The following is an 11053-nucleotide window of genomic DNA, read 5'->3' as shown; positions in this document are numbered from 1 at the left end:
AAAATGTGAGAACGACAATGACGAAGTGTCTTCGAGATAAAAGAAGGGTGCGGACGCGACCGGATTTCAAAAACACCATTCAAGACTTCGTTTTCGAACAAAAGCTAGATAATCTGGCACCTGCCCCGAAAAAGTGACCACCACGATGGCGGCCAAATGCGTTCGTCTGACGTCATCTAAAAACACCCTATTGTTTTGTGTGCCTTACAGGTGGGCAGGCCTTCTTCCCTCAGTATGACTTACGTTTGAAAATAAAATTTGCTTGGCGCTTGCATACTCCTTGTTAATTGCGATTAGATTCCCTAAGTAATTTTCTTTCAGCGATCAGGCGCACGAGTACGCAGGAAATCTTCGGAGTCAGAGTCTGGCTGTAGCTCCTCTGATGAGAGCATAGTTCCGAAAAGTTTGCTGGATGAAAAAGACGCAACCATTGCAGCCCTGAAGAAGAAGCTTCACGAGGCGCGAAACCTCAATGAACGCTTGACTGTGGCCTTGTTGGACAAAATAGGTAAGTGGTAAAAGGTAAAATCCAACCTTTGGGACCTGTAGAACCAGACCAAAAACCAAGATGCAACCAACAATTAACTGAGATGACTTGGGTGATCGGAGTTATCAACCTACTAATCTCACTGGTTGGTTGCAGTCTTTATCCCAGTGCACCCCACCCCAATGCACCCCTAATTTTCCAGAGATTGCACGGGAGCAAATGCACCAGACACTACAAACGCCACCTCACAGTGCTACCCACGCAGGCACATCACAGGGAATAACTGAGCCTCTTCTAGGACACAGTCCTGAAAATGGAGTTGCAGAACTGCTTGTGCCTAGAAAGTGTTTTTTCTTTTATTGAGTGTGTGCTGTAGATGAGAGGTTTCACACAAAGTTGTTTTGTCATCACTTTTACTTTAGGTGAACTGCTGTGGCAATATTGTCTAACTATGGGGTACTTTTCAGAATCACAAAAGATCGCAGCTGTTCCGATTAACCTGCAGACTGTGATAGCAGACTACCAGGAGCCTGACTGGTTTGGTAGTTGCTTTTATATTCATTCTATCTATCGTGCAACACGTTACTTACCGTATTTGCCCGAACGTAAGTCGCCCGCCCGGCACACCCACCCACACACTTTGAGATTCATGAAAATGCATTCATGTTTTGTTGTGGTGAAAGCGTAAAAGATTTATTAATCGTCGGAGGACTCTTCTTCTGTCCTGCTTCCTCGATCTCGTCGGAGATGCAGTACTTGCAAGACGCCTGGCCTCCACTTGCAACATATCCCACGTTACAAAGGGTTTACTGCCAGCTTTTCTTGTGGAAATGTCTTGAACTTATCTTCATTTGCTCAGTAACGTCGCGTCTTCGGTGAATCCGCGGCACGTCCCGCTGCAGCTGAAGGTCGCTTCATGTTGCTTTCTCCATTTCACAATAAGCACGTTGCGTGCATGTTCCGTTATGTTAAGGCCCTTTCACACATTCAGTGTAATGGCTGGGACTGAGCAGTGACAGCTTTACATTTCAGTTCATTCTTGTTCTTGTATTTTATATATACAGGGTGTTTCACGAAAATCCCCCAATGGAATAATTCGTGAACAGGTGGTGCCATTGAAGAAATTTCTTTTTGGTATTGGTAAAGATCCTTGGGACATTGCCCATGAACTGAATAGTGAGCGGCTCATTTGCATACGCTCACTAAATAAATATCGCGACTTTTCACTTTTATTTCGCACGCTTATGAAACCTCTGTTTCATGCATTGTGACCTTCAGCGACAAATACTGCAAGAAAAGAACCGCGTCAACACTTAATGATTTTTTCGAGTAATTAAGCAGTTTCGGTTTACACATTTCTTGTTGCGGAGGAGTAAACCAGTGCGCTCGTTGGACCAGCTATCAGGCTGTCAAATTCGTGGGCATCCGCCTTGTTCACGCACGGGGTGACTGAAGATTAGGAACAGCTGCGAGAGACACTTAGTATTCCTTCGCAAAGCAACTGGTAAACAGCGATGGCGGTTCTGCCGTTCCATAGGTGAGATACGTGCTGATATCATGAATTATGACGAATGCGCTGCGAGAGCCGTGAATACACTCTCAATAATCACACTCTTAAAAATAAACTCCCCAACATAGCACGCTCCTTGCCAACTATCATCCCGACTGACAAAGTTCTTGCCCTATTTTTGAAAACTGGAGGCGGTCCTTATGTACAGCATCATTGGTACAAGAAAAAGTCGTATGCTTCCCATACTCATCAAATCAAGGGAGGAGAACGTTGGCATCCGGGATGACAGTTGACTAGGACGACGCTATGTGGTGAATTTTTAAGAGTGTAGAGAAGCGTTTCCTGCAGCCTTGAGGCTGTTCCTGTCTTACGTCACCCCCGTACGTCAGCCAGGCATTTGAACACAAAATTGACAGCCAGCTGGCTGATCCAGAGAGCGTATCAGTGTACTCTGCGCAAGGAATATGTAAACCAATTAATTACTCGGAAAAATCATGAAGTGTCGATGCATTTTTTTTTTCACTGAAGGTCCTGATGTGTAAAACAGAGGTTCCCTGAGCATGCGAAATGAGATTTAAAAGTTAGGATGTTTATTTAATTAATGAGGGTATGCAAATGAGCCGGTCACTACTCACTATGTGATCCGCATGGCCGATGTCTCAAGCATCTTTACCAAACAGAATTTTTTTCACTACCGCCACATGTTCACGAATTATTCAGCTGGGGGACCTTCTTGAAATACCCGGTATATGCCCACCATAATTAAAATCGAATACTGGTACAATAATAAAAAAAGGGAAGGCCAATCAGTTCCTGTCATTGGCTGTCCTGCTGTAGGCAAAGTAATTAATTCAGTTCCCCTTCGTCTTTTGTTACACTCCTTTGTAGATACCGAGGGATCAGGGCCACATTCTGACGCTGAGATGGCAGACATACCTCAAGAGAACCGCTTACTTGGCAAGTCGTGACTTTATGATATTGGTGTACCCTTTACGTAGAGGTAATATTAATCGGTACCATATTTATTACAGGCAGCATGGTATCAGCCCCCAAGACAGCTCTGAAGCCTCAGTCAACTGGTAAGCCCATACCATGTTGTGCTTTACCAAAGCATGTGATTTTCGATTTTCACATCGCAGTCGTTCTCGATTGTTGCAGGTGAGACCCCAAAGCAGTACATCTGTCATACTTGTCTAAAGCATTAGCAATCACTGCAAGCTGTATTTTAAAATATATGTCCTTCCATGTATTTACATTAAAATTTATATTGCATGTTCAAAATAATCCTGAGTCTTTCGTAATGCACTTGGATATCCAACATGTGCCGTGAATAACTAAGCCCCTGTTTCATGTAGTAATTTGCGGTCTGCTGTATTTTAGTGACCTGCAGCGGAAGAAACTGTCCAACAATATTAATGCAGTGAGATATTTTACCTTGTGTCACTGTGCTGACCAGTGTTTCTTCTTGCAGACAATCTAATACCTGTGACACAGTGCGCGCCAACTAGGGAAGCCGAGGTGCCTGGCATGATCCTTTTACTTAATTTATAGTATATCTAAGTTCAGGAAGAATGTGGTTTTTCTTTATTGTAGAATCGTTTACAATCTGTCATTAATATTGACTCTTTGACTATTTCAGAGGCCATATCCCAAAGTGGCTTGCAGCATCCGTTGTACTGCGTTGTTGGAGGCAAGGTATGAGTCAGTCATCCAGTTTTACACAAATGCCTCAAATTCATTTGGTTGCAGACTGTCTGCCAACGTCATGATGACGTTTCTCGGGTGGAGGTTTATTGTTACCAGCGTGGCATGCTGATCTTGTGACCTTTGAGTGATCACACATTTTGATGTCATGATGCGTACGTACTTGTTTTCTATATCCTCTTCAGCTTCACCTTGGGCATAGCTGCTTTATTCCCGAGGAGAAGTTTGCCTTCATCCAACAAGGTACAACGGATAAGAAGCTCGTGAAGAACCTGGCAAGACGTTTTTGGTCTCAGGAACAGATTGCAGCTCGCAGTATAACTGGGCAGCAGTGCCGCAGGCCTGGCCTCAATGTGCCCGTCAAGCAGCAAGCCACACCTCAGAAGGTGGAGGCCATTGCAAGTTAGTGGCAATATTTTTTTCTCTTTGAAACGGCATGTGTTGTTTTCACAAGAAATTTTCAAGCTGATAGTTTTTGACATCAGAATGAAAATCGCAGCAGGAGCAAATACAGTAGAATCTCGTTAGTTCGAACCTCCGGATTATTCAAACTCTCGTCTGGGTCCCGTCCAAGCCTAGTGTATTTCAGTGGGGAGAAACACCCGGTAATTGAATGGACGAGCGTATGCACCGGATAATATGAACAAATGACGGTCACGCGTCTGACCTGAACGGTTCACAGCGCCTCATACCTCCCTGGTTATTGACGTTCCATATCGTTCGTGTCCTCTTTCCACATCTTGCACTGCTCAAAGACTCTTTACAACATGAAGGAGCTTATGCGAACGCTTGCATTCTCCCTCCGTCCGTTTTCTTTTTCTCGATCTGCCTCTTGAGGCCATGAAGCGCCTAGTATGATGGAGGTGCATTCGCAGCATGCCGTCACTCGCTTTTATGACTTATGACGCAAACGTCATTATCATTCTACAACCCGTTCACTGTCATTTCCCTATCTGGCACCATATCAGCGGAGACGATGGCATGAGGACTGGGCTCGTGACTGACGTGAGGGAAGAAATGTGAGGGCATGCGCCCATGCCGTGAACACGAATACTGTGTAATTAATTTTTGTTTATCACTAGTTGCATTTCCAGAGCTGACCTGATTTCGCAGTAAAAACTGCGGTACGTCAGACCTTAGTCCCGCTAGCTCACTGCCAGTCTCTTATAATGGTAGCCGTCGCAATTGAGACGCATCAGTGCCTTGCATCACTACATACTGCTCTTCTATACCAAAACACTTTAGGTGGAATGCCCTTTATGTCTCACCACAGGTCTTTCTTTTTGTGCGCACAGTTTTTTCATTTGGGCAAAAGTTCAGCAGAGGTGTCCGTCCTCAGTAGCCACAGCATCTGCTCTATGCAGTTTGACATTTCCTTGCCTTATTTACAACGTTCTTTCTTTTCCATTGTTTGCAGATGGAATTGGACGCTATATTGACAGCCATAGTACTGGTGAACCAAAGGAAGTCAGGCTCAAAGTCATCCGGAAAAGCCTGGCCGACTTCTTTGCAGATACCGCACGACAAGGCAAACGCAAAAAGCTCCAGTCGCTGTCATACGTGAGAATTAATAAATCTGCGTTAGTTCATCGTGCCACTTAGTTGTTATCATGCTCACAGCAGTTGTGGAGAAAAAAAAATGCCTGAGTCGTCACTGCTGGTAAAATAAGATCCTGCGCTTAACGCTCCAGTGAAGGGAGCCTCCGCACTGGACCTACCAGTGCAACCAGTATATTTACTGGAAATATCAGTACAACCAGTATGTCTACTAGAAGTACCAGTATGACCATTGTACATACTGGACATACCAGTGTGCACAGTGTGATCACTGGAGACACCAGTAAAACCAGACTCATACTGGGTTAATAATCCGATATAATACTGGAGACTGGTTTCCAGTCTATCCAGTAGACTGGATTTTTCAACAGGGTACGTGGTTGCAGATACCCAACGCAGGTGTCATCTATCATACAGGCTGCAAAGCACACCTTTCGTAAAAGCAAGGAATAGTGGTGTGTGTGTGGTGGGGTGGGATATGTTTATTATACTAAAAAGTAGTAGGGAAAGGTTAGCCTCTGCTATGGCGGCTTCCTATTCCCAGGAAAGAAAAAAAAGGGAAAGGCAAACCAAAAAAAGCAAGTGGTGCAAGGTTTTTAACAAAACTGTGTCCTTTCAATGCAGTCAACTTTTGGTCAAACACAAGTATGCGTGATGACAATGAAAACATCATAACCACAAGGTCTATCAACACAACCCCTTTGTTTACATTGATATAATGTATGTTTGTATGTCTGCAGGCGTTGAAAGGTGAGTGCAGGACAACACTTTCCTCTTGATCTCAGGGCTTTGGGGGAATGGCCCCCTTTTTCATACATAAGGATTAGACAGGGCACCTGATATTCTTTCATAAGGCATATTTTTACAGAATTATCATGCATTTTGATTACTACAAGTAGCGTCTATTAAACTAGAAGGATCTGTTATGTGTCATCGATATGTTTATTAATAGAATCACTACCCCTCTGATACCAAACATACGTAAATATGGCCTCACATCATGTGAGTCCTACCAGAAGTCTGCTTACCACAATTCACAATATTGCAGATTAGATTTCAAAAACTGCAGCTGCTATATGGAATAAACTGCCAAAGTGTAAACACCCCATTTAATTGTTACTCCTTTTGTTGTCCACGTACCATTTCTTTTGGACTTCTTTCGTGAAGATTCCCAATCTTAATAATTCATAGAGAGTTGGCGCTATTGGAGAGCTTTCTTATTGCTAAAGATAAGTTGTGCAGTGAGTGGCTTATTTGCATATGCTCACTAATTAAATATATATCAACTTTTGAATTTCACTTTGGACACTTTTGGGTAAGTACCTCAGCCTGCTTGCACTACACTTCTGCTAGGGTCCTAACCTTGAGGAATTCCCTTTGGCACCGCCTTGCTAGTACTTGTGTCACATGCTACTGACAAACTTTCCTATAAGCGAAATGCACTGCCAGAGTTGTGTCAAAGGAAATGCCTCAAGATAAGCATTCTAGCAGAAGTTTCGTGCCAGTGGGCCAGTACCTCCAGCAAAAAATATTCTGAGAACGAACTGCATTGACACTCAGTGACTTTTTCGAGTTATTAGTTGGATTCTGTTTACATATTTCTTGCGTGAAGCATTGTACAAATGTGCTCTTTGGCTGCTGTCAGTTGTGTGTCAGGGTGACATGGAAGATACACTGAGCTTTTCATTCGTCTTCGCTACCGAACCATAATGACATAATGACATGCGGAATGACATAATAGCCATTGCTGTTTACAAGTCAGGTAGAGAAGGATTCCAAAGCCTGCCTTGTGGCTGTTCTTTAAGCAGTGTTCACAGAGACCAACAGACCAACTTCGAGGCGGTGCCATCTGCGTATACACAAGTACCAACTAGGCAGCTCCGCAGACAAACAATCTCATATAATCTTATTTCACCAAGAGAACAACATTCTCTTAAGAAATGCCAACTAGGATGTTTCTGCGGCTTTGACCTTTTAAGGACTATTATTTTTCAGCTACACCTGCAATCTAATAATAGTAGTACGGCACTATGACACAAATAAAATTGCATCACCATTGGAAGTGAGGGCATAAGTCATGTGACAATGCTCCTCTCGCCGACTTGCCAATGCAGAACCAATTTCTGAAGGTTTCGTTTCTGTGACAGATTCCCTCCAATTTGAGTCTGTCATGAATGTGCAGTTGGTGCAGAAAGTGTGAACGCTGTCTTATCCTTTCTTACCTCTGTTTGTGTGACAGACAAATTAACATGCGATACATACATCAAGTGAGCTGAGTAAGCGAGCTTTGGACACTGCTCTGCACAAAAAATGTGTAAACTGTAAGCAACTGATAACTTGAAAAAAATCACCAATTGCCAACATAGTTTTCTTTAAATATTTTTCACTGGAGGTTCCGATACGTAAAACAGACATTCCAAAAGTGTCACTAGTAATATTTAAATGTTAGAATTTTCATTCAATTAGCGAGCATATACAAATGAGCCATTGCCTGCACAGTACATGGCACTGCACTCTCAAGTTTACGGAGGTCTAATCGGCACTAGTGCAACCCAGCTTAAGACATACAGAATTAATATGCCAGTTTTGATTGAAATACATGTGCCAAGTGTGAACAACACACACTTGTTTCCTGACAGTAGGTCCTCTATGCCCACTCAGAAGAGCTCAATGCAGCGACAGTCAGCCCTCAAAGTCAGTCTCACCCATGCAAGTGTCAAAGCGATGCTGCTCGACTACAATCTCTGTCTCTTTATTACAAATATCCAATTATTACATTATTCTTTATTTGACACAATATCATTTTCCTTCAATACAAGTCAGGCCACATCTGTCATTCGATTGACTCGCCTGCAAGCTTCTTGCGGTTGTTGATGTTGCAAAATATAACGAAATTTACAAAAATTTCCTAGAGTATAATAACTATTGGGACCTGTCTACTAGTGTGTGCTGAGATTTGTAGTACTTATTATGTGTATGAAGATATAATAAGTACAACATGGTTTTCACTTTTGCATTTAAATACAGATAGCCTGTTTGTGTTCCTGCCTTCAGTGTATGTCTCGGCCTTAGCATTACACATCTCTACAGCAACACATAGCATGACACATCGTATTGACAGTTCAATACAGTGGTCAATTACGCACCGTGTTTACCAACAGCATGTGAATTATCAGTGGAGGCTCCTAAATGACAACTGTTTTGACGCAAGAGACTGTTTCGATGTGCTTCGAATGTGGGTCGAGGCACGTACTACATCAGACAGGGAACGAACGGCATTGACATTAACAGTGCGCCTGGACATACTGTTCCTTGTGTGACAGTTTCCGAACGTTCAAATTAACAGTTGTTGCCCTCTTGTTGTATATGGCGTAACACATTCTCCGAATATCTGTCTGGTTTCAATTATAACTTCGTAACGTTCCGTCTCATCTACACTCCAAGGGGTATCCAAATTTGACCCACCCTTGCTTGCAATCCAAACACATAGTAAAGAACTTCAAAACTGCGTGCGTGTTCAAACCTAACCTTGTTCTCCAGCACATTTAACCACCCTCCGCCCTGCCCCGTGGGCGATGCGTACAATTTACAAATACGCCGTCGGCGTCCGTACAGCAAACGCATCGGGTTTTCGGGGTTTTCTGGCGCCGCCGCCGCTCTTCTGTATCGGTCAGGCTTTCGAAATACGCCACCGGGGCAGGAAGGACCTACGGTAGTAGGGATCCCTGGAAGGTGAGATCTTACCATCCAACTACTAGCATGTCTTGTTTGCCTCGTTATGAATGCATATTATAGTAGTCCTTGTGCATTGTATTCATTCACATTTTTGTCATGCTTGTTTACGCTATCTCAAGGTGTACCCTAATTCCGTTATACGGTGTATGCCTTATGCCCTATGTCCTTAGAGTATTAACGATACAAAAATTAAAAAAAGGAAAGCTATCAACAATCGATGTACGTGATTGTAAACTGGTTCTATGCCCTCCATGTCGTCTTTCAGAGCAAGTCATACGCAAGCCTGCCAATATTCGGACCGGGGTACTACATTTCACAAAGGCATGCATTTTAAGTTAGTCTACCGTCAAATAACTTTCAGCAGATAGGAAGGTCTTCACAATAACGGTTCCGAAAATACGTGCCCGATTCCGATATGACTTCACAATGCTGATTTATTTATTTATTGTCAATACCTCAAATGCCCTCCTGGGGCGATACATGAGGGGGGAAAGCGTCCTTACAACACTTGAAACAAATTTACAATATTGCACTATTTAACAAAAAAGGTAAGTAGCCAATGTGTCTCGAAATGATGAATGCTCAGAGATGGATACGAGTAACTGAGGCAGGTCGTTCCAGTCGGAGATAGTTTGGGGGAAAATGAGTACATAAATTAGGAGTTGTTACAAGAAAAAGGCTCTATTTTACAAGAATGGTCTAATCTAGATGAGATGTAACTGGCTGGACATATGAACGAAGGGCGAATCGATGATACGTAATATAGTTTATGGAAGAGGCACAGGCGAGAAAGTTTCCTACGCTGCTGGAGTGTAGGCAGATCAAGAGAGGATTTAAGTAAGGTGATACTAGATGGATAAGTGTAATTAGAAAGTATAAATCTGGTGGCGCGATTCTGAACAGATTCAAGGAGATCTACATGATTAGCGTGGTATGGGTCCCAGATGCTGGAAGCATACTCAAGTTTGGGCCGGACCAAAGCCTGGTATGCATGAAGTCTAACCGAGGACGGTGCTAGTCTAAGGGTCCGACGAAGAAAACCCAGGACACGATTTGCTTAACTGATGATGCTATGAATGTGGTCGGACCAAGAAAGGTTAGTGGATAGAGTAAGACCCAAGTATCTATAGGAGGTAGACAAAGTGACAGGGGAGGGACCAATGTGATACTGATGGGTTATAGTCGACCTGGAACGAGAAAATGGCAGGTAGCAACATTTAGAAGCGTTTAGTGGTAGCAGCCAGACAGAACACCAGTCGTAGATTGAGTTAAGATCCTGCTGAAGAGCCATCCGATCAGAAGAAGATCGTATGGGACAATAAAGGACACAGTCATCAGCAAAGAGCCTAATAGAGGATGCTAATGTATTTGGTAGATCATTGATCAAGACGAGAAACAATAGAGGTCCAAGAACTGAACCCCGGAAGAAACCGGGATGAATGGAGAGAGGGCATGGTTAACAAATGTAGCCTGGGACCGATTGGATAGGTAACTCTGGATCCAGCGAAAGACATCAGGGTAGATATTAAGGAGAGAAAGCTTATGAATGAGACACGCGTGAGACACAGAGTCGAAAGCTTTTCGGAAATCAAGAAAGATGGAGTCCGTCTGCGTAGAGTTATCCATTTGAGATGTGATATCAAAGATAATTGAGGCTAATTGCGTTTCACAGGAAAGACCTTTACGAAACCCGTGTTGGAATGGGAAGAAGTAGTTGTTAGATTCCAAATGATGTGAGAGTGCAGAATAAATAATATGTTCGAGTATCCTGCAGCATATGCTTGTTAATGAAATGGGTCGGTAATTCAGGGGTGATGATCTGTCTCCGCACTTAAAAACCGGAATGACCTTCGCCTGCCGCCAGTCACTCGGGGCTTCCCCAAGCTCGAGGGATTGCGAAAAAATGGCACACAGGTATAATGATGACGCATCTTTCGTGTTTTTAAGAACTTTAGAATTGATGAGATCGAGCCCGCCTGAGGATGACAGCTTCAAACGCTCAATGATTTTATAATCCTTGCCTGCGTGACCACAATCTTATCCATTGGAGCCGAGATGCT

At 43.3% G+C, this 11053-nt stretch overlaps 1 long non-coding RNA gene across 3 annotated transcripts; it reads left to right on the top strand.

The window, feature by feature from the left end:
- Nucleotides 1–365: 365 nt before the first annotated feature.
- LOC135370534 (uncharacterized) lies at nucleotides 366–3520 on the top strand. 3 transcript variants are annotated; one of them, XR_010415371.1, is made up of 5 exons: nucleotides 366–508; nucleotides 955–1029; nucleotides 2886–2958; nucleotides 3033–3076; nucleotides 3469–3520. It is a non-coding gene; the product is annotated as an uncharacterized LOC135370534 (long non-coding RNA). The 3 variants fall into 3 exon arrangements; XR_010415369.1 differs by having other exon boundaries at nucleotides 690–1029; XR_010415370.1 differs by having other exon boundaries at nucleotides 366–632; nucleotides 690–1029.
- Nucleotides 3521–11053: the final 7533 nt, after the last annotated feature.

This window comes from Ornithodoros turicata, chromosome 1 (genome assembly GCF_037126465.1).
Source record: "Ornithodoros turicata isolate Travis chromosome 1, ASM3712646v1, whole genome shotgun sequence".
Lineage (NCBI taxonomy): Eukaryota > Metazoa > Arthropoda > Arachnida > Ixodida > Argasidae > Ornithodoros > Ornithodoros turicata.
This window is presented reverse-complemented; position numbering and strand designations above follow the sequence as displayed.